Consider the following 19,866-nt stretch of genomic DNA (forward strand, 5'->3'; position numbering starts at 1 on the left):
ATTAACACGTTCCTCTGTCTTTCCCGTAAATTTGGAACTGTCTTACTCTTTAATGCATTCTTCTGCTGTTGATCAGGTAAACAAACAGGCCTTCATTTTAACCAACATGCAGTATATTTGAAAGAATTAGCTAATCGAATACGTCTTCCAGGTGGACAGAGTAATGCGGGTCTAGTGACAAGGTGACTCAGCTCCTCCCACAGCCAAGACAAGAAACAACGACCTGGTCTGGCTCCTCAACCTGACTTTTGAGCTATTGCATTTGCTTGAATGGTCTCTTTTTCTCCTCTAGTCCCAGTTGTGTCTCAAGTTAAGTGATGTTTCTGATAATAAAAGAAAATTAGATGTATTTAGCTTTTCAAATTGAAATCATAAAGCGCACTCCAACATCACTTTATTAAGAGCCATGTGCTCCTCCTATAATCCTAGTACAGCAGGGCTTCCAATAATGTCGTTTAGTCTTCATGTTGATGAGAGAAAGAATTGATTCCCAGCAGGGCCTCTGTCTGTGTGGAGTTTGCACATTCTCACCAGTCTGCAGGGCTTTTCGCTGGTTACTCTGGTTACCTCCCACATCCTAAACATGTGCACGTGTGATGAATGGGAGGGTCTATTTATCAACTGAGTGAGTGCGCCCTGCAATGGAAGGGCGTCCTGTCCAGGGTCGGTTTCCGCCTTGTGCCCAAGAGCTGCCGGGACAAGGCTCCAGCCTCCTATAATCCCGAACTGGAATAAGCAGGTTGGAAAATAATGATCTTACTTGTTTTTATTAATCTTTCTTAAATGTGTATATAGCTCACATTTATCATAATGTTTAATGTTAGAAGTGTTTTGGATCTTTATTTAGAAGTTTGGTGATGTTTTTGTAACCAGAAATAATGCCATAGGAATTTATATCAATTAATCTATGGTAAAATTGGTTTTGTTACATGTGGTTTTGCTTTAAGTCACAGTTTCCAAGAACCTATCAAAAGGGTTAAGTGAGGACTTACTGTACTGGGAAGGACGTATATGGAGAACAGTTAGTAGAACCCCAGCTCATGGGTGAGGAGCCTCAGGAAGCTGATGTGTGGAAAAGACCTGGCTAGAAGCCAGCACTTCCGTCCCTGGTGCAGGCATCTTCCAGGATGAGGTATTGGTTCTTTGGAGGGTTCCTCCTGTATTTTCCTCTGTCCTGAAACAAAGAAGTCTCCTTTCTCCTCAAACATTTCTGAAAGTAGATTGCGCCCTACCATAAAGCCAGAGTTCTTTCCACTTATACTAATTCTCTTCATGTCTAGAGATATTTCCTTAATGCCCAAAAAAGTCCTTGGGCCATAGAATTGCTTTAATAGGAATCTGAAAGTTACACAGTAGGTTTGATTTGAAAATCTGAGACTTTTTTTTCTTTTTAAATGTTAGGGGGACAAGACTTCCACTCATATCTTGGCTCTGATTTTACAAAAGGGGAGCTTAAGGGCAGGTATCTGAATTCTGGTGGGGAACCCCAGTAAGGACTTAGAGGTTTTGATCATGACCAGAACACTTCAGAAAAACAAAGACTCAACTGATCAGGTCACCGTGTAGGAATTCTCGAGACTGTAGCTGGTGTGAATTCTTTATACTGCTGGCCTCACCCACCTCCTGAGACCTCTTACATGAATTAGCTCAGAGCACCTGTGTCCTTCACATCTCTGTATCACCCTGAGTTCCACTATAAGAGACTGCCAGCGAAAGCAGTCAAGTGACAGGCTGAGGGGCATGCAGTCATGACATCCTTTCTCTGCATTTGCCACTCAAACACCTATCCTGTTCCTTTGGTTTGAATATTGCTATTCCCCTATCCTTTTACAAACCCAAAATAATCCTTTCAGAAAATATAAATTATTCTCGGGAAGCAACTTCTTATAGAATTCTGGAATAACCAAGAGAATGGGAAAGACCACTAAAAAGGTGGTTCTGATACAGAGTCTGGGAGACTGTCAAAAAAAATGATGCCAAACCTGTCTTTTGTGGTCTTCAACACATCATTTAACTTCAATGGACTTCAATTTTCTTACCTCCAAACCTATTTATCAAGCTGCTTGCTCTTCCCTGACGAAGGTTACCTAGAGCAGTAGTTCTCAATTTGGGCTGCATATTGGCGTCATCTGGGGTGCTTTTAAAATGCTCATCCCCAAAGATTCTAATTCAGTTGTTCTGGGATGCAGCTTGGGCGTCAGGCATTTTAAAACCTCCCCAGATGATTTTAATATGTAGCTAGCATGAGAACCACCACCATTACATATGTCAGAGTATTTGGGGGAAAGGAGTTCTCATATTTACATCTAATTCAACTCTGTGTTGCATCAGTTGTCTGTTGTTATTCTCACCCTCACGGCGGACCACCACTTACTGCAAGATGGTCACCCTTGGAACTCCTGGATGCCCTTCCTCCTCTATTGGAGCTGCAGAATGAATATAAGGAAGGCTCAAATTACTGACACAATCCAATTCTTTTATTTTTCATACCACCGCAATACATGGCTAGATATAGCTATACTGAACAGTTAGTCTACCTAAAGGAAATTCTACACATAAATTTTAAATTTGAGATGGACATTACATATAACTATTCTCATGATCATGGAAGGAAAACCAAAAAGTTAAACCGATTACAAGAGGTTGGTGTATGAATATACTGAAATTCTTGGAATTACTCCACAATTTAGAATCATCTATGATCTTCTAAGACTGCACCTCTCTTTTCAGCCTTCCATAGCTTGAGTCCTGATTCTCCATCCCCCTCACTTAGGGGAATTTACCCTGACTAATGTTCTCTGCCTAGGAATTAGCCCCTTCCCATCTGCCAGGCAATCCCCCAAGTACATGCTCCAGAATCTGAATAATTCAAACCAGTCTGACATCACAGAGGGCTTCATCAGGACAACCAAAGATGGGTCCTCCACATCCAATCATCTTTAAGTTTCCCCCACTAGAGTAGGAGGGGAGAGTTTTCCTTGTTGACCATTAGGCATCCCCATCTCACAGATAATGGAGTCTAAATTAAAGGTCAAAACCTGGTGCCCTGCAGGCTGATTCCAGAAGGAAACTGGATTTTTTGACTGGTACACTTTTTTGAATATTGAAATTTGAATGCCTCTAGATATTGTCTGCTCCTGAGTTTAGCGCTATCATTTTGTCATTGCCTGTCTTACCTTAGGAGGGAGTTAAGACGGCAATGCTCTCCCCCTTCCCTACCACCTACCCTCGACACACATGCACATGCTCAAGTACAACTCCATTCTCCTAACTGCTGCAACATACTCAACAACGTTGCATTTCCACCATGGAGTAGTATCTCTTGTTTAGGGCAAAGCAATGACAATGTTTTGTTTTCCTCTTACTTTCAATCTTTATATGGAGGTCACACCAATGACTAATAAAATAGGCCATTACTTGACCATCTACACCACTTAAGTACACATACCCACAAACACTTTGAATGTGAAGTTTTTTCCCCCTCCCTCTTTTGCCTTGTTTTTCTTGAGATTAGACTTAATATTTGGGTGCATCTTTCCTTATTCTCAATGAACACAGCAGTATGATTTTTATACTCTCCAAGAAACCTCCCAGACATCAGAAGAGAGCATATTTTTTTCCTTCGAGTTACACCTAAAAGGAACTATCATTTAATTTTATTCCAGGCCCATTACCTCATGTAATCCTCATAATAACTCCATTTCACAAATGCTATTATTGAGGTTTGGAGAGATTCATCAACCTGCCCAAAGCCACACAGCTATTGTTAAAAATGATTAAAGAAGACAATTTAGGTGACACAAACAAACTTTATTTAACATTTCATGAAGTAGACAGTCTCTGTCTGAGAACTGCAAAACAGGGCAAGAGGCTATCACAGGATAGAGAACAGAGAACAAGGAAGTAATTAGGAAGAGCTGGCCTGGCATTTGGGGGTTGGCTGATTGGTCAGTCTACATTTCTGGTCAAGCAGATCATTTACAGGGACATGAAAATTGTCTAAATTTTGGTTTGCTGACGTGGCACCCCGGGAAGGAGCAGCTCCATTTTGAACCAAGAAATTTATATTAACACTATTAAGTGAAAGACCAGCAGGTCAGAATCAGCAAAACTGATCCCACTCTCATCATTAAGTCAAATAACCTTCCAGATCCATTGAAAGGAATAAACGATAAATGTGAAACTATTCTGGACACTGTGGTTTACTCAGGATAAATGCAATGTCAGAGCATTATGGCTAGTAATGGGTTGGCATTCACTTGCCTATTGCTGATACTCAACAATTAGTCACATATACTTACTTAGGCACCAATCTCAGAAACCTTGTCTCTTTGGACCCCGTAACACTCTGCTTTGTCCAGAGTGTCACATTTGGTAGCCATTCTAAGAAAGTCATGCAGAAATGGTCTTTGCAGGTGAAAATAGCCACCACGTCTGTCACTATAAATTATCATCTATTGAATACTGAATAATTACTAGCACCCAACACTGCTAAATATTGCACGTATATTATCTCATTTGCTCTTCACAAAAAGGCTAGGACAAATCATATTTCTTTCCCCATCTCCCATTTTACAGAGAAGGAACTTGAGGTTTAGAGAGGTTAAGTTGCCTGCAGTTGCACAGGTGGAACAGATCTACTTCACCCAAACCTTTCTACCAGAGAGTTTTGAAGGCCTGCAGTATCCCTAAAACATTATTTTTGTGGCAGCCGTCTTGCCACTGACTAATCCAGATGTTTTCAACTCTGGCTGTACATTAGACTTACCTGAAGAGATTTTGAAATTATAGTTGCTAAATACTCGGTACTTTGTAAAAGCTGATTGGATGATGCTAATAAGGAGACAGGGTTGGGAACAATGGTTTCACTTAATGCCAGAAAATAAAATCAGGTCCATGAGATGGGAGAGAGTTTGGAATAAATGAATACAGCCCAGTTAATACAAAAAGGGCTCATGGCCAGAATCCCTAAAACCCAGAAATATTTTTTACCCTACTTGTCCTTTGGGGATGTGTCAGTTATTAAGTTTGGCCTCCCAAGTTCCACACGCACCCTTCTTCACCCCGCTTTGTGATACTGGAGCTGATCTCTGCAAACTTCATGTCCCCTTTGCCAGCCACTCTATGCTTGGCTTTGCCAGTAGAAGGCAGGAGGGATGCCCTCTAGTTTTCATTCATTCATTCAAATATTTATTGAGTGGAGGAAGAGTTTTGTTCAGTGAGCAAGCAAGCCTCTCCTGGTGCAGCCTGACCCTAGGTCTGCAGCACACTGGTGAGCAGTTCCCATGGTTTCAGAACAGCCTCCAGCCACTTTCATCACTGCAAAGCCAGCTCCTGCAGCAGCCATGTTCTCACCACAGAGGTTGAATCCCAGCCTTGCAGGGCTCTCCTCTAAGGTAAAGCCTCTTGCTTATTCACTCTTCCCTCAGTCCCAGGGGTGGAAGCCCTTCTCCGCAGAGTTCAATTTCACCCTCCCAGTAAACAATTACACAGTAAACAGTTCTTTAACTAAAACTTTCCCTATTAAGATTGTTGCTGTAGTTTCTGTTTCCTCACTGAACCCTGACAGCTGCATTGGGTTACCTAAAAAACTTGTTTCCAGCATCGATCACTTTCTTTACAACCTTGCAGCCATATCACAAAGTGGGGCTGGTGCAAAAGCTTTCCACAGGCTTCTCCATGAACCCTGGGTAAGCCTTTCACACAAATAACAGTTGTTGTATTTCTGGAAACAGATCTCATGGATGTGGTTGGAATATGGGGATCCATCTCATGATTTAGGTTATGAAAAGACTCCATGAGCTACAGGTTTATTCATTCTGTGACAGTTAACACTAGACTTTTGCTTTGTTTTCATTGCTATGTCATAATGGATAGACAATTCAAGCTAATTAATTTGTAACTGCATATAATTAGGAGACATTATTTCCTGACAACTTTATATAGACGATTATATTTACATAAGATTAGTTACATAATACGTAATTTATAATGAATTTTCTATGTAACATTTAATAATCTAATTTATATAAGTAGATGCTTATATGTTTTTATGTCTTATATTTATTCTGATGATTGTGGTGGCGGTGGGGGAGAAATGAGGAAGTTTTAATTATTTTGTCAGTGTCTCTTTTAATTAGGGTAAATTTATTGGAAAATTTCGATAATGATGGTCCACTCCAAGTTAACAATGATTACAAAAATTGGGCAGGGGCTATGGAGATGATTCCCAGGCAAGGCCTATGTGAAAATTCTAGGGGAAAGGAATGGCTTCCACTGCTTCCACTTATTATTCATTCATTCATTCAAATAATTTTTAAAAAATACTTATCAAGTGTCTACTATGTGCCAGATATTGTTCTAGGAGTTAGAGATACAGCAGCTGGCAAAACGGAAAAATATGAACTCCCATCCTGGCACTTAATTGGGGAGAGTCTTGAAAAGTTATACAGAGCCCCAGTGAACCTGGGGATTGACTTCTAGGGGACACATACATACTTAAGGATATGGATCCAGTCACCTGACCCAGGAAGTGATGCCTGTGCATGGGTACCAGCTCCAACAGAAGAGCCTTTGAGTCTGAAATGGATGCATTAATTCCTGTTCAGAAAAGAGGTTTTCTTTCTAACAGACTCCTTTTGAGGAATGCCTTCAAAACACATTATGAAAACCATACCTGAATTGAAGTGAGAAACAAACACGCTCATATAAAAGACTACTAGAACTCTGGAATTGGGGGTGGGAGAGGAGAGACAGAAAGAGGTAAGTGACTTAGGAAGAGGAATTCCATTCTATCCCATTCCAGTTTTTTGAGTCTCACATCCCTGACAAGAAGGAAGTCAAATAGTATTAATATTATCATGTTACAGGTAAGAAAACTGGGGGCAAAGTGACTTTCCCAAGGTCATGCAGTGAGTAAAAAGTGGATCCCAGGTTTTCCAAGCCCAGTGTTCTCCCCGTTGCACCATGCTAGTTTCATGATGATTGACATGGATAATTGTAAGAATTTATGAAAACAAAAATCTAACATAAGGTGATGATGATGCGGCAGAAGTGAAGGTAAAATGGAGCCAAATACAGAGACAAATGCACACCTTTCCTTATGACTTTGATTTAGTCACTGTTACAAAACCTTCACATGAAGAAAACAACTTGTCAGATCCTTTCTAAACATTTACCAGCAAGAATTGAGCAGCATGAATCCATAAAACTTGCTTCAGCCCTTGATCTTACCACCATGGTATCATGGTGCTCATATCTAACTGCGCAGAGGTACCTGAGGAAATGTCAAATTGAGGGCTGTGCTTTAGCCATATTTCTGCTCGTCTGCAATCTGGTTTCCCAAAGAGCTGAGCCTGAACTAGAGCCTCTGTTTATACAGTATCGCTCTCCCACCCTCCTGCTAAGTCAACAAGTACAGATGCTTCCTAAGGCAGGAGTATGTACAGAATCTCACTGAGACACTGCCTTGCTATAACCTCCTTGGATTTCAGCCTCTAAATTCTCTCTGTCCCATTCTGTAGAGTCTGTAGTGCAGTGATCACCTCTCTCCCACATCATTCCACAACTCACTGCCATTCTTATCTAAATGAGAAAGAAAAAATGAATGAGGGAGCCTCTAGGGTGCCTCATGTCATTTCCCAAACCCAACCTTGGCCATTGAGATGCTCTCTTGTCACATTGAACAAGGGTGCCAAGCACACAGGCTCTAATTATGGGAAGATGAGTTTCCCTGTTTCTCCCAGTGCCATGCTCTTGTGTCCTGCTTCTGGGGACCCTGAGCCTTGGTGGCCTTTACCTTCCAGGGTGAACATGAGAGAAGCAGGAAAGATTGCACAAATGGTTAAGGGGAGAGGATGGCAAAGGCAACAACTCACTTAGGGAGGGAGACTTTCTCAAGAGTTTGGAAAAAAAGATTGAGTGCTTCGCTACACGATTTTGTAAGGATTGGCAGGAAGGAGGGTAGAATGATCCCAAATATAGACACAGACACACAGCTTTCCCTCTGATCAGTCACCCTTTCCAGTAGCAAAACAAAACAAAGCAAAAACATAGAAAGCCAAATCTTCCTCTCCTTTTCCACACGAAGGTGAATGTGAGGCATGGGCCAGGTTTCTACTTTTAATTTGAACCCTTCTCTTCCTTCTCAATTTCCTTCTTTAACATGCTTCAGGCTTAACTTCATTGCCCTCGCATAAGAAGCCCTGGGAAGGAAGATGACAGGAGTTCTCCAAAGTGGCAGGATCAGACAGACCCATGACCTCAAGGAAATGCTTTCTGTGTAAGTGCAGGCTGTCACCTGCCTTCGAGGAAGCCAACTTATCTCTCCCCTCCAACTGCTTGCCCTTGGAGTGTAGGCTTATAAAAACAGGGAGAGCCATATCATGGGCCTGGAGATGTGTCGGCCATGTTGATGCTTCAGGAAAGACCACAGGTGCCTCTCACACTCGCTTCTCCCTGTGTAGCCTGGACCCACGCTCCCTTCAATCTGTGTTAACTTCTCTAGCCGTTCTGCCAGCCAGATTAGAGCTCTGGTTTTCAGGCTACAGTTCATTAAATGTTTCCAGTCTTGCCATCTCCATAGCGGAGGGCAAAAAGCTTTACTGTGGTGCATCCTGCAGGAAAGTAATGGGCACTACACCATGAGCCTCCATCTCACAGCATCCGCTGCATTCACATGGGGCCTGGGGCCCAGCAGGCAGCCTTCTGCCCATAATAACTCTGTGTTCTTTTCCCAATTACCCAGAGCCAATAGGTCCAATGCGGACTCCAGGCTAGGCCTTTGCAATTTTCATGCCACAGGTAGCTTTGTGATTGGATGGTTGAGAAAGGAAAAATAACATCCTTGCCCTGCTCAGACCCCTGCAATAGAGCCCCGTGTCCCAGAGCTTCACAGCCTGTATCTTCCAGACCCAGTTAGTGCTCTTTCTGTCCTCTCACAAATGCCACCCCTTCCCTGGTAGAGCCTGGCAGGAGTGAACCATCTGCATAGGAACAGAGCCAAGCTGCTGAGGGGCCAACAGCAAGAAGGGAGCCCTGCACAAAGGCAACAGAAAGGCGGCCCGATGCAGAGTCCACAGGGAGACTGTAATTCCATGAGCTGGAATCTGGCCTGCTCCTGAGCTCCCCCAGCCCCGCCCCTGCCCTGCCTCACCTTATGAAAAGCTCTGCAGGGTCTCTAATAACACTTCTGACATAATGAGCCCTTTGTGTGGACAGACCAACTGTGTTTCCACTACAGTACCTTTTAGGCCAGGAATTCAATGCACATAACAAACTTTGTCTTTAGACGTGCACGCTGCAGAGTGGGTTGGTGAAAATCAGCATTTTCCAATTCCAATGGAAAGGAGAAACTGAGGCATTCACAGGTTCAGGGACTTGCCCGAGGTGATTCAGAGTTCAGGAGCAGTGAGAAGGGCCTTTGACTTTGAAATGGATGTTCTGTTGCCCAGCACCTTGCTGAGCAGCTCATTTTGGGTTATTCTACGTCTCAGGTGCTCTGCAGGATCACAGAGTGGGTGAGCTAGATGGGAATAGGCGCTTTGGTATCCTAGTCCTAAGGCTTTCCTACTCAAAATGAGGGGGAAGCAACAGGAGCTTTGCAAACACATCCCCCTTTGCCTCCACAAGTTCTCCCTCTTTATATTCCATTTCCACTCTCCTGTTCATTCAGGCTCAGAGCCCGGATCGTCTTTGACTCTCCCTGTGTTCCACACCCCGACATGAATCAGTTGCCACGTCCTGTCAAATCTACTTCTGCAATATGTGCAGATGCCTCCTCTGCTCTCCCTCAGTCTGGGTCAGGCCCTCAGGCCCTCTCCAGGACAACGCCAGTGGTGTCCTGCAGGATCCTCTCCCCTCAGAGCTCCTCGTGCCACTCCCTCCTTCAAACCTGTGAGGCTGACCTTACCACAGAGCACAACCCTGGCCATCTCCTACCCTGAGCCATCCACGGCACCCTACTACCTATGAGTGAAGTGTGAACACATCCCCTGACCTGATGGCCTAGCCTCACTCTCTGGCCTCCTTATCGCGTATGTATTACCTTACACAGTCTGAGCTGAAGCCCACTTGGTTTATTTACTGTTCTTCAGTCACACCCCATATTGCCCTGCTTTCCTGCAGATATTCCCATTTATACCCCACTTCGGAAAACAACACTCCTATGTTTCTCCTCTGCTACAAAACTGAACACTTCTGTGACCAGATGTGTGGGTTCTTCACTCATCAAGCAATTCACCGGCTGGCCATTCTACAGTTCAGTTCAGTACCTGGAGATAGTGACAGATCCCACAGGTTAAGGGCTCAGTACTAGACTGACCCCCCCCCCCCACTTCAGACACCAATCACAAGTTCAGGTTGTCATCTGTGCTTCTGGCTATAAATTGGAGGTTCCAATGAACCCCTTCTCAAGTTTGATTAATTTGCTATAGTAGCTCACAAAACTCAGAAAAATGGTTTACTTACTGTATTACCAGTTTATTATAAAAGGATACAACTCAGAAACAGCCAGATGGAAGAGATGCATAAGGCAAGGTATGGGGAAGGGGCGTTGGGAAATCCCAAGGGTTTTAGGAACTCTGTACCTGGTATGGGGATAAAGACCACATATTTTTTTCTTAATATAAATCACAATATGGTCCCACTTCCCTTGCCCCATAAAATGCCACTTCAAATGTCACCTCCTTGAAGCCTTTTCTAGTCACCCCAACAATATGGCTTGTCCTTTCTGTGATGCCCCACATCTCTCTCGTGCCACTTGTTTTCTGATTGGCAGATCCTGAGTGAGAGAGGCCGCCACCAAGTTGGCTCTGTACTCAAGGGTGTGAGCAGAGTTCAAGTTGAAACAATGCTTGTTAAAGTAAATGGAAAGCTTGGGGGTGAAAATCTGCAACTTTGCCTTTCTACCTTTATTTTCCCTGTATCTCTTCCTTTCCTGCCTTCCAACAAATATTTGAGCATCTACTATATCCCAGGTATTTCTTGTTGCTAAAGACAGCAGTGATCAGACCTGACACAAAGCCCTTTTGAATGGAGCTTAAAGATCTGGTGAGGGGAGGGAAATGATACACAAACATGTAAGAGATTTAGTGTGCTGCGTGGTAATTAGTGCTGTGAAGGAAAGTAAAACAGGAAAAGAGGGAAAAAGTCCAGGGGGAGTGGCCAAGGCAGCCTTCCTGAGAAGGTTCCGGAGAGCGCAAAAGGAGTGAATTCAAGACGCATCTTAGGGAACAACACTGTGCAGAAGGAATGGCCGGTGCAAAGGCTCAGTGGACGGGACCTGTGCAGTGTGTTGCGGAAACAGCTGGGCAAGAGGGACGGAGAGGAGGAATGGTACATGCCATATTCTCTCTTTTCTCCTTCTACCTTCACTGTCTTCTAAGAGAGGCTCACCATTATGGCAGACAGAATCAATATTATCAGTGCCAATGGCTTAGAGTGGTCAAGCCATGGGTCCCTTTCTCTACTTTCCAGGCACACCAGGCCTGGCTAAGCAACATAATAAAAGACCTATTTTCTTTGAAAAGTCCTAATTTGCCAGTTAATTGTATTGCTAACATAGCATTTGGATGGCTGCCTAGCTACGTAAGACCTTTCAGCATCCCATCCCAGTGACTGATTCCCAGGTGCAGAGTAGCTGGCTGCAAAGAGAAATCAGAGAGGAATGGAGAAACCAGAGGGAGTAGGAGAAACACCTGCAGCCTGGTAAAGGCAGGGAGTGGCCGTGTCTGACCGAGCAAGTGAGGAGGGTCCGCCATGCAGCAACACCAGCCTGTCTGGACACACACTGGTGCTGGAGTCCTATGTTGACCTTGGCTAGGACCTACAACATGGATTCCCTTTTCACGTTATGAGGAAAGATCTCACCGTTGGCCCACTCTGCCCATGTTTCTCCTGACCTTTGGCTTATCTTGATGCACCTTTATTCCCAACATCTTTCTCACCACTGATTTTGCCAAAATCACCACCTAGGAAGGTCCGGGTGCACAAAGCAGAGGATTGTGTTCAGAGCACTGTTACTGGGTCTCTCTGTGTAGGATCTCTAGGTCAACACTAATGGAAATGCTGGCTGGGTGTAAGCAGCTCTGCTTGAGGTTTAAGATGTATATTGTCCCTTAGTTTTAAGGGTTCCTATCTGGCCTTCAATCGAGAACTACCTCTCAGTTTCCACCTCATTGCTGCATCTAGTGCAAAATTTCTCACCTGATGGAGGTGGCCTTGGGCATTTTCATGTTTGTTTTCATAATTGCAATTGTTGCAATTGTCAAACTAACCACAAAGATGTGACACCATATATTTGTGTCATATAACCCTCACCATGCTGGGGGGGAGGGACAGAGGGTAGCTACTGTCCTCATTTTATAGATGAGAAATTATTAAGTAAAGGACCATGTAATATTTTGCAGTTCTTTGTACTTATCATTTCTATTATTATTAAATACTTGTTGTATGCCTCAGGGTTAATTGAGATGAGAAAAACAAATATTTATTGAGTGCTTACTGAATGCGAGGCAATGGTTAGGTATTTTTCACTCATGTTTCATCACACCTTAACAAACACTCTGAGGTAGGTATTATTATTCTCATGTTCACCAGGGAGGAAACAGAAGCTCAGAGAGGTTAAGGTGCTTTTCTAAGGCTACACAGCTAGTTGGAGACAGAACTGGGATTCAGATCTGTCTGCCTCCACAGCTCATGTGCTCTTGCAACACCCACTGCTTCTGAATTGGCAGAAGGAAGAGACCGCACCACGTAGGAAGCACTGAAATTCCATGTTGATATGAAAAACAGCATGTTGGAACTTTTGGGAGGATGGTCACCCTAGTAACGGCTGCTTCCTATGGAGTATGCCAACAGCACTCATAGGGGCTTATTCCTGGGGTGGGCAAAGCAGCTCTGGATCCAGAAACACATGATAAAAAGATAATGAAAAATAAAGCAGCATGGGTGTTCATGAGCAAGGTCATTCACTCAAAACCCGGGGTCATTTTATTTCACCTGAGCCTTCAGGTGGTGCAATGTACCTGGTTTGCAGCTGCTCACCCAGCGGCAACCCATGGCCCCTCCACTCTCCACCAGGTTCTCCTGCTGTAAATTATGTTTCTCCACAACTTGACTTACTCTTTTCCCATGTACGTGAACAAGCCAGACCTCTCCTGTGCTGAGCAATGCCCTCCCCAATGCTGGGTCCACTTTTAGCTATGATCAAATCTCTTTTAATTCCCAGCGTAGGCAAGTCTCAGGGAAAAAAAATGGCCAATACGCTACTTACCATAGCTACCATGTTTTCCTAAAAATAAGACCTGGACAATCAGCTCTAATGCATCTTTTGGAGCAAAAATTAATATAAGATCCGGTTTTATATTACATTGTATTAGATAAGACCTGGTCTTATATTACAGTAAAATAAGACCAGGTCTTATATTAATTTTTGCTCCAAAAGATGCATTAGAGCTGATTGTCCAGTTAGGTCTTATTTTCCAGGCAACAGGGTAAGACTCACGCAGATTAAATAACTTATCAAGGCCACACAAGTAAGAAGTATCAGAGTCAGAATTCAAACGAGGTCATCTAAGAATGTAAGTTTTGTAAGAGAAGGGATTTTCATCCTTTGTTGTTGTTGTTATTCACTGATATATCCCTAGGACTTAGATAAATGCCCTAAATAGAGTGGATGTTCAATCAGTATTAGTTGAATAAATGAATCTGTCACCAGAATCACCTCTGTAATTACAGTGCTGTGTTTCCCAGAGGCTGCAATGCTAGGCTGCCCGTTCTTGCAACCTGACTTCCCCCCTCTTCTCTGTCCTTGGCCTCACCCCTGAACTTGCTGTGAGCAATGCAGTGAACATTTTCTAGGCTTCCTCTCTGTCATCTGACATGAAAATTCCTTGCTGAACATCTCTTTCCTTTGTGGTGTCCATAATGGCAATCCCTCACAATTCTTTTCCTACCTCTCTGGCTGATACTTTCAGGAACTTTTTAAAAAATATATTCTCGGGCGGGCCCGGTGGCTCAGGTGGTTGGAGCACCGTACTCCTAATGCCGAGGTCGCCCATTGGATTCCCACATGGGCCAGTGAACTGTGCCCTCTACAGCTAAGATTGTGCACAACAGCTCTCCCTGGAGCTGGGCTGCTGTGAGCAGCAGCTGGAGGTTGGTGTGAGCAGCCACGGGCCGTTGTATGTTGCCTCGGGCTGCTGTGTGCTGCCATGAGCAGCCGGTGGCCAGTGTGAGTGGCCAGTGGCTAGAGTGAGTGGCCAGCAGCCGGTGAGCACTGCCATGAGCTGCTGTGAGCTGCTGTGAGCGGCTGACCGACAACTAGCGACAGACTGCCTCAGCCAGGGGGAGCGCAAGGTTCATAATACCAGCGTGGGCCAGGGAGCTGTGTCCTACACAACTAGACTGAGAAAGAATGGCTTGAACTGGAGGGTGGGGGGCAGCGGGGGAAACAGAAATAGGGGGAAATATATATATATATATATATATATATATATATATATATATATATATTCTCTCCAGTCCACCTCTTAAATATTGGGAAGCTCTGCCTTTAGCCGCTCGCAGCACACACACACACACACACACACACACACACACACACACACATTTTTACCTAATGCTTCAACTACCAACTGGAGCCTTTAATTTCCAACTCTGTACCTGTAAGCAGGCCTATATCCAAGCTCCAGAATAATATTTCTGCCTGTCTGTTAACAACATGCCACACCTGGAGGCCTCAAGTGCAGCCTCTTTCAAATAGGCCTTATTAGTTTGTCCCCCATACCTGCTCCTTCTTCTGCAGCCCCTATCTTGGCAAATGGTACTACCATCTGCCAGGTCCCCAAAGCAGAATCTAGGCACCACTGCCCACACTGAGTAGTCACTCACTGCCATCCTCTGGCTAAATGGCTCTCAAACCTGCCCCTCATCTTCACCCCACTTCCAGTGTTGCTTGCCCTGTTTCCCACCACTCCTCCACACCATCACTGCTATCTCTTGAAACACTACACTGTGTCATTCAACTGCCAAACATTCTTTAATAGCTCCCTGTCATGTGTAGAATAAAGAACGAAAGCTCCCTGTATCACACAAAATTATAATGAAGCCCTGTCCACTTTCCTTGCCTCATGTCCCATCAGTCTCCTACAAGCACCATCCACTCCCCTGTAGTTGCATTTTATTGAGTGTCCCATGATCTTTCCTTTGCACATGTTTTCTTCTATTTAGAACATTCTCCCCTTTCTTCCCACCCCACCTCCATCTTCGCTAACTCCTCTCTCCATGTAAAATCCTTTTCACTTGCCAAGAAACCTCAGTCCCAACATCATCCCTTCTGTGAAGTCTCCCTGACCTCTTTCACTTCAGGCACAATGACGGACTGCCTCTCTTTGTCCTCCCACAGTGGCTGGGACATTGTTTTCTTTCTGGCACTATGACACTGAATTTTACGCAGAAGACAGCAGACATCTTTGTATTACCTGAGCCCATCATGAAAACTAAGCACCGTGCTTAGCTTTCACTTCTAATAAATCTCTTCCAAATAAATGAGTTGATATGTTAGTAACTAAGTAAAGGAATGAATGAGAAAAACTGAATTAGGGGTTCTACGAGGGTTCAACTTTTCCAACAACCTCCTGAAAAGTTGTTTAGTCATTGTGATATAAATGAGGAAAGATCCTTGGATAGGAGAGGGATTTGGCTCAGAGACAGTTGACTTCTCTGAACTTAATTATATTTCTTTTTCAATTAGAATAGTCTTAACTAACCCTCCAGCAGTTCCGTAGCTGGGTTACTTGTAACTCAGGAGGGAATATGTCATTTAACTTATGCTCAACACTGTGTAATTAAACAGCAGCTTCTGTGCATGTGATTTCCCATGCATACAATTTAGGATTCTTCTTTTTCAAAGAAATGAATCTTGGACCCGTGGCTTGGGAGAATTGGGGAAAGAAGGGTGGAGTCATTCATCAATTCCAGCCAAGGGAGGCAGTAAACCACATTGGTTAGAGCAGTGATTTCAGTCTGTAAGTCTCAACCCCTTAGTAAGTTGTGAAATCAATTTGGAGAGGCCTGTCTAGCATTTTGAATGAAATAAAAGTAGAATAAAATCAAAGAGAAAATGCCAAAGAATATTGCACATAGCAAAGATAAGTATTAGTTTGTGAAACTTTCAGGGTGTGTGTGTGTGTGTGTGTGTGTGTGTGTCACAGATCATTGTGTAATATTTCTTACTATGGGTCAAAAAGTTAGAAAACACTGGTTAAGAGCATGAACTTTATTGAATTTCATTGATAATTATCCCTGTTACCAGCTCCCTAGGTGACTTAATCTCCCTAAATCTTGGTTTCTCTTCTGTCAGGTGAGAATAATAACTCTCACTTTTTAGCGTTCTTGAAATAGTGCTTGTCACGAATAAGAATTATATAAGTTTTAATATTATTATTATTACTATTACTATTATTATCTCTAATGCACTAGACTGGACTTGAACTATTATTAACCTTATAAGGAAGAGAGATTAGGCTTGCAGGAATACTGGTTCATAACTATATGACTACAAATCCAATCTAAGAAATGTAAAATAATGTTTCTAATGTGTTGAGTCATTAATTCAATTGAACAGATGTTCATTGAGCATCTACTGCACAGTCCCTGTTCTTCGGAGATTAGATGCTATATTTGTATTGCTTCTCCTGGAAGGAAGGCACTAAGTCAGGCCTGGACCAGAACGCCACGTTGTGTAGTTATGGTCCTTGCGTGTGAGTGCTTAAAACCTAGTGGAGTAGCTAAGACACAAGAACAAGTGTCTCACTAAAAGGCTGTATATGAGAAATACTATATTAATGGTATACGTACTGCCATGAGAGAAAAAAGAAAATAACCCTGGCTAAAGACATCAAGGTGTAGGAAGAAGGAGGTAACAAAGGAAGTGCCATTTGAGAAAGGACTACTATTAAAATGAGAACACAGAAGGAATATGTCCCTCACCAGGATAGGACACAAGCATAGGTGTGGAGATGGGAGATTGCAATGCTGATTTAAAGAAGGAGCATGAAGTGACTATGAGGAGAAAAGAATGGAAACAGAGAACTGGTGTTTGCCTTTGACTTTGTTGTCACTGATCATCGTATCTTCTGCAGAATTTTATTTTCCAGCATTTGAGCATCTCCTGCCATCCTTCCAACTCAACTTCTTTTCTACTGCTACTGAGGCAAGGCTTTGACCTAGAGTGGTACTCTAATCCATGGAACCTCAAACAAACGAACAAACAAAAACATACCTTAAATTCATGAGCACAAATTTCAAATGACACTCAACACTGATGGGCAATCCTACATCATTTCCATAGTATCTCTACTCTCCCAATCCCCAAAATTGCTATTTCATACTTTGTCCATACAGTTGGTTCAAACAATTGGTTTGTCACTTCCTAGATGTGTGAATCAAATCTCAATGTGCCTGTTTCCTTATCTGTAAGGTGGAGTTAATATCAGAATCACCATATAGGGTTGTTAATGAGGATTAAATGAGTTGGTAGATGAAAAGTATTTGTAGCCTGCCTGGTATATAGTAAGCTTCATAGAAATATTTGCTATGATTATTGTTCTCCTCTCTTCTTAAAGATCCTATACCCTTTTCTCTTTCCTTATTTACTCTTAATAGTGACTTTACCTCAGAGTTTATTTGGACATAAAGAGCAATTGGACAGGAACTTTATCTCCCTACCATCCTTCTGGCATCAGTACCTGTGCCCTTCACCCTCCCTCCCTGCTCTTACCCAGAGCCCACCCTCCTCTTGTGCTTTGGACCTATCTGTTCTGACCTTCCAGGACTTCAGCCCTGCAACTTTCCGCCTCCTTCCTGCATCAATTACTGTTCTGTGTACACACTCTTCCTAGGTGACTTCACCCAGTCTCATGGTATTACATACATCGCATAGCCATTTTGTCCTACACTTTATTGCTGTCTTTAACTTTTTCCAAACCTAGATGCCAATATCAAAAATACTTGCTGTTCTCTCTGCCTGGAATGCTTTTCCAACAATTATCACAAGGCTGGCTCCTTCTTGTCCTTCAGATCTCAGCTTAAATGCCACATCCTTAGTGAGGCCATCAATGACAACCTTCTAAAGTAGGCATTAATCACTATATCATTCAGCTTTCTTTTAATCCTCTGCATGGCACTTAACTCTGATGTATTTATTTTTTCATATCTATCCTCCCTTCCTCACCCACTAGAGAGCTAGCTCTGCACAAGCTCTTCTGTCCATTCACTGCTCACTGTGCCTCCAACTAGCGCATTCTAGGGACTAAGTAAATTTGTTGCTACATGACGATAAGAGATAAGCAAAAGTCTTTTGAGCTTCATAATTTAGCTTATAAGGGGCCAGTAATGTGTTGAAAGGAGTATCATTCTCCCACCCCTTCAAAACCCAAGCCTCATCTGCAACAGACCATATCCACAGACCTTCAGGCTTTTCATCCTATTGTCTTCCTTCTCTCCCAATACTTCTTATCTAGACAGTTTATTTTTTATTAGTTTCAGGTGTACAAAACAATGTAATAGTTAGATATTTATACCCCTCACAAAGTGATAATCCCCCTCCCCCAATCTACTACCCCTCTGTCATCGTATATAGCTGTTACAATTCCACTGACTCTTCCATATGCTGTATTCCACATCCTGTGACTATATATATATATATATATATATATATATAAATATAATTTTATATATATAAAATTATAGTTTATATTCATTATTATTCAACTTCAGGTGTACACTGCAGTGGTCAGGTACCTACACCGTCCATGAAGTGGTCTCCCTAATAAGACAAGTGTCTATCGGATACCCTACAAAATCTTTACAACATTATTGATTATATTCCCCAAATTGTCTTTCATATCGCCATCTTGTGGTTACCAATTGTGCTTTCTAATCCCCTCACCTTCTCCCTCATCTCCAGCCCCTTCCCATCTAGCAGCCCTCAGTTTTTCCTCTATATCTCTGAGACTGTTTCTGATTAGTTTGTTCATTTATTCTATTCTTTAGATTCCACATATAAGTGAGATCATATGGTATTTATTTATCTTTCTCCATCTGACTTATTTCACTTAGCATAATGTTCTCTAGGTCCATCTATAGCGTTGCAAATGGTAAGATTTCATTCTTCTTTATGGCTGCGTAATACTCCATTATGTAAATGTACCACAGTTTCTTAATCTAGTCATCAACCGATGGGCATTTCGGTTGTTTCCATGTCTTGGCTGTTGTGAATAGTGCTGCAATAAACATAGGCATGCATACATTTTTTTTCGAATTAGCATTTTGGAGTTCTCTGGGTCATAAGGTAGTTCCATTTCCAGTATTTTGAGATACCTCCATACTGATTTACATAATGGCTGCACCAATCTGCAATCCCACCAACAGTGCATGAAAGATTCCTTTCCTCCACATCCTCGTCAGCACTTGCTGTTTCGTTGATTTATTGATGATAGCCATTCTGACCAGAGTGAGGTGGTATCTCATTGTGGTTTCTATTTGCATTTCTCTAATGATTAGTGAGGTTGAGCATTTTTTCATATGTCTGTTTGCTTCCCTTGACAGTTGTGATTGCCTTCTAATGACAGTCCCTGCCCTCATTCTTTCCCTGATCCAGTCCATTCTACACACCACCATCCCGCCTTTTAAAATTCTGCTGTTACCATATTGCTTTCTTGCCCCAAATATTCATAGCTTTTCCAAAGTTTACAGAATAAAATTCAAAATCCTTAGTCTGAGCCAAAGAACCTTTTACAATGACTGTGAAAGCTGTCTCTTGACATAGAAAGAAATACAAAGTGCCTCTTATCCAGCAACTGA

The sequence above is a fragment of the Rhinolophus sinicus genome, linkage group LG02 (assembly GCF_036562045.2).
Source record: "Rhinolophus sinicus isolate RSC01 linkage group LG02, ASM3656204v1, whole genome shotgun sequence".
In the NCBI taxonomy this organism is placed as follows: Eukaryota; Metazoa; Chordata; class Mammalia; order Chiroptera; family Rhinolophidae; genus Rhinolophus; species Rhinolophus sinicus.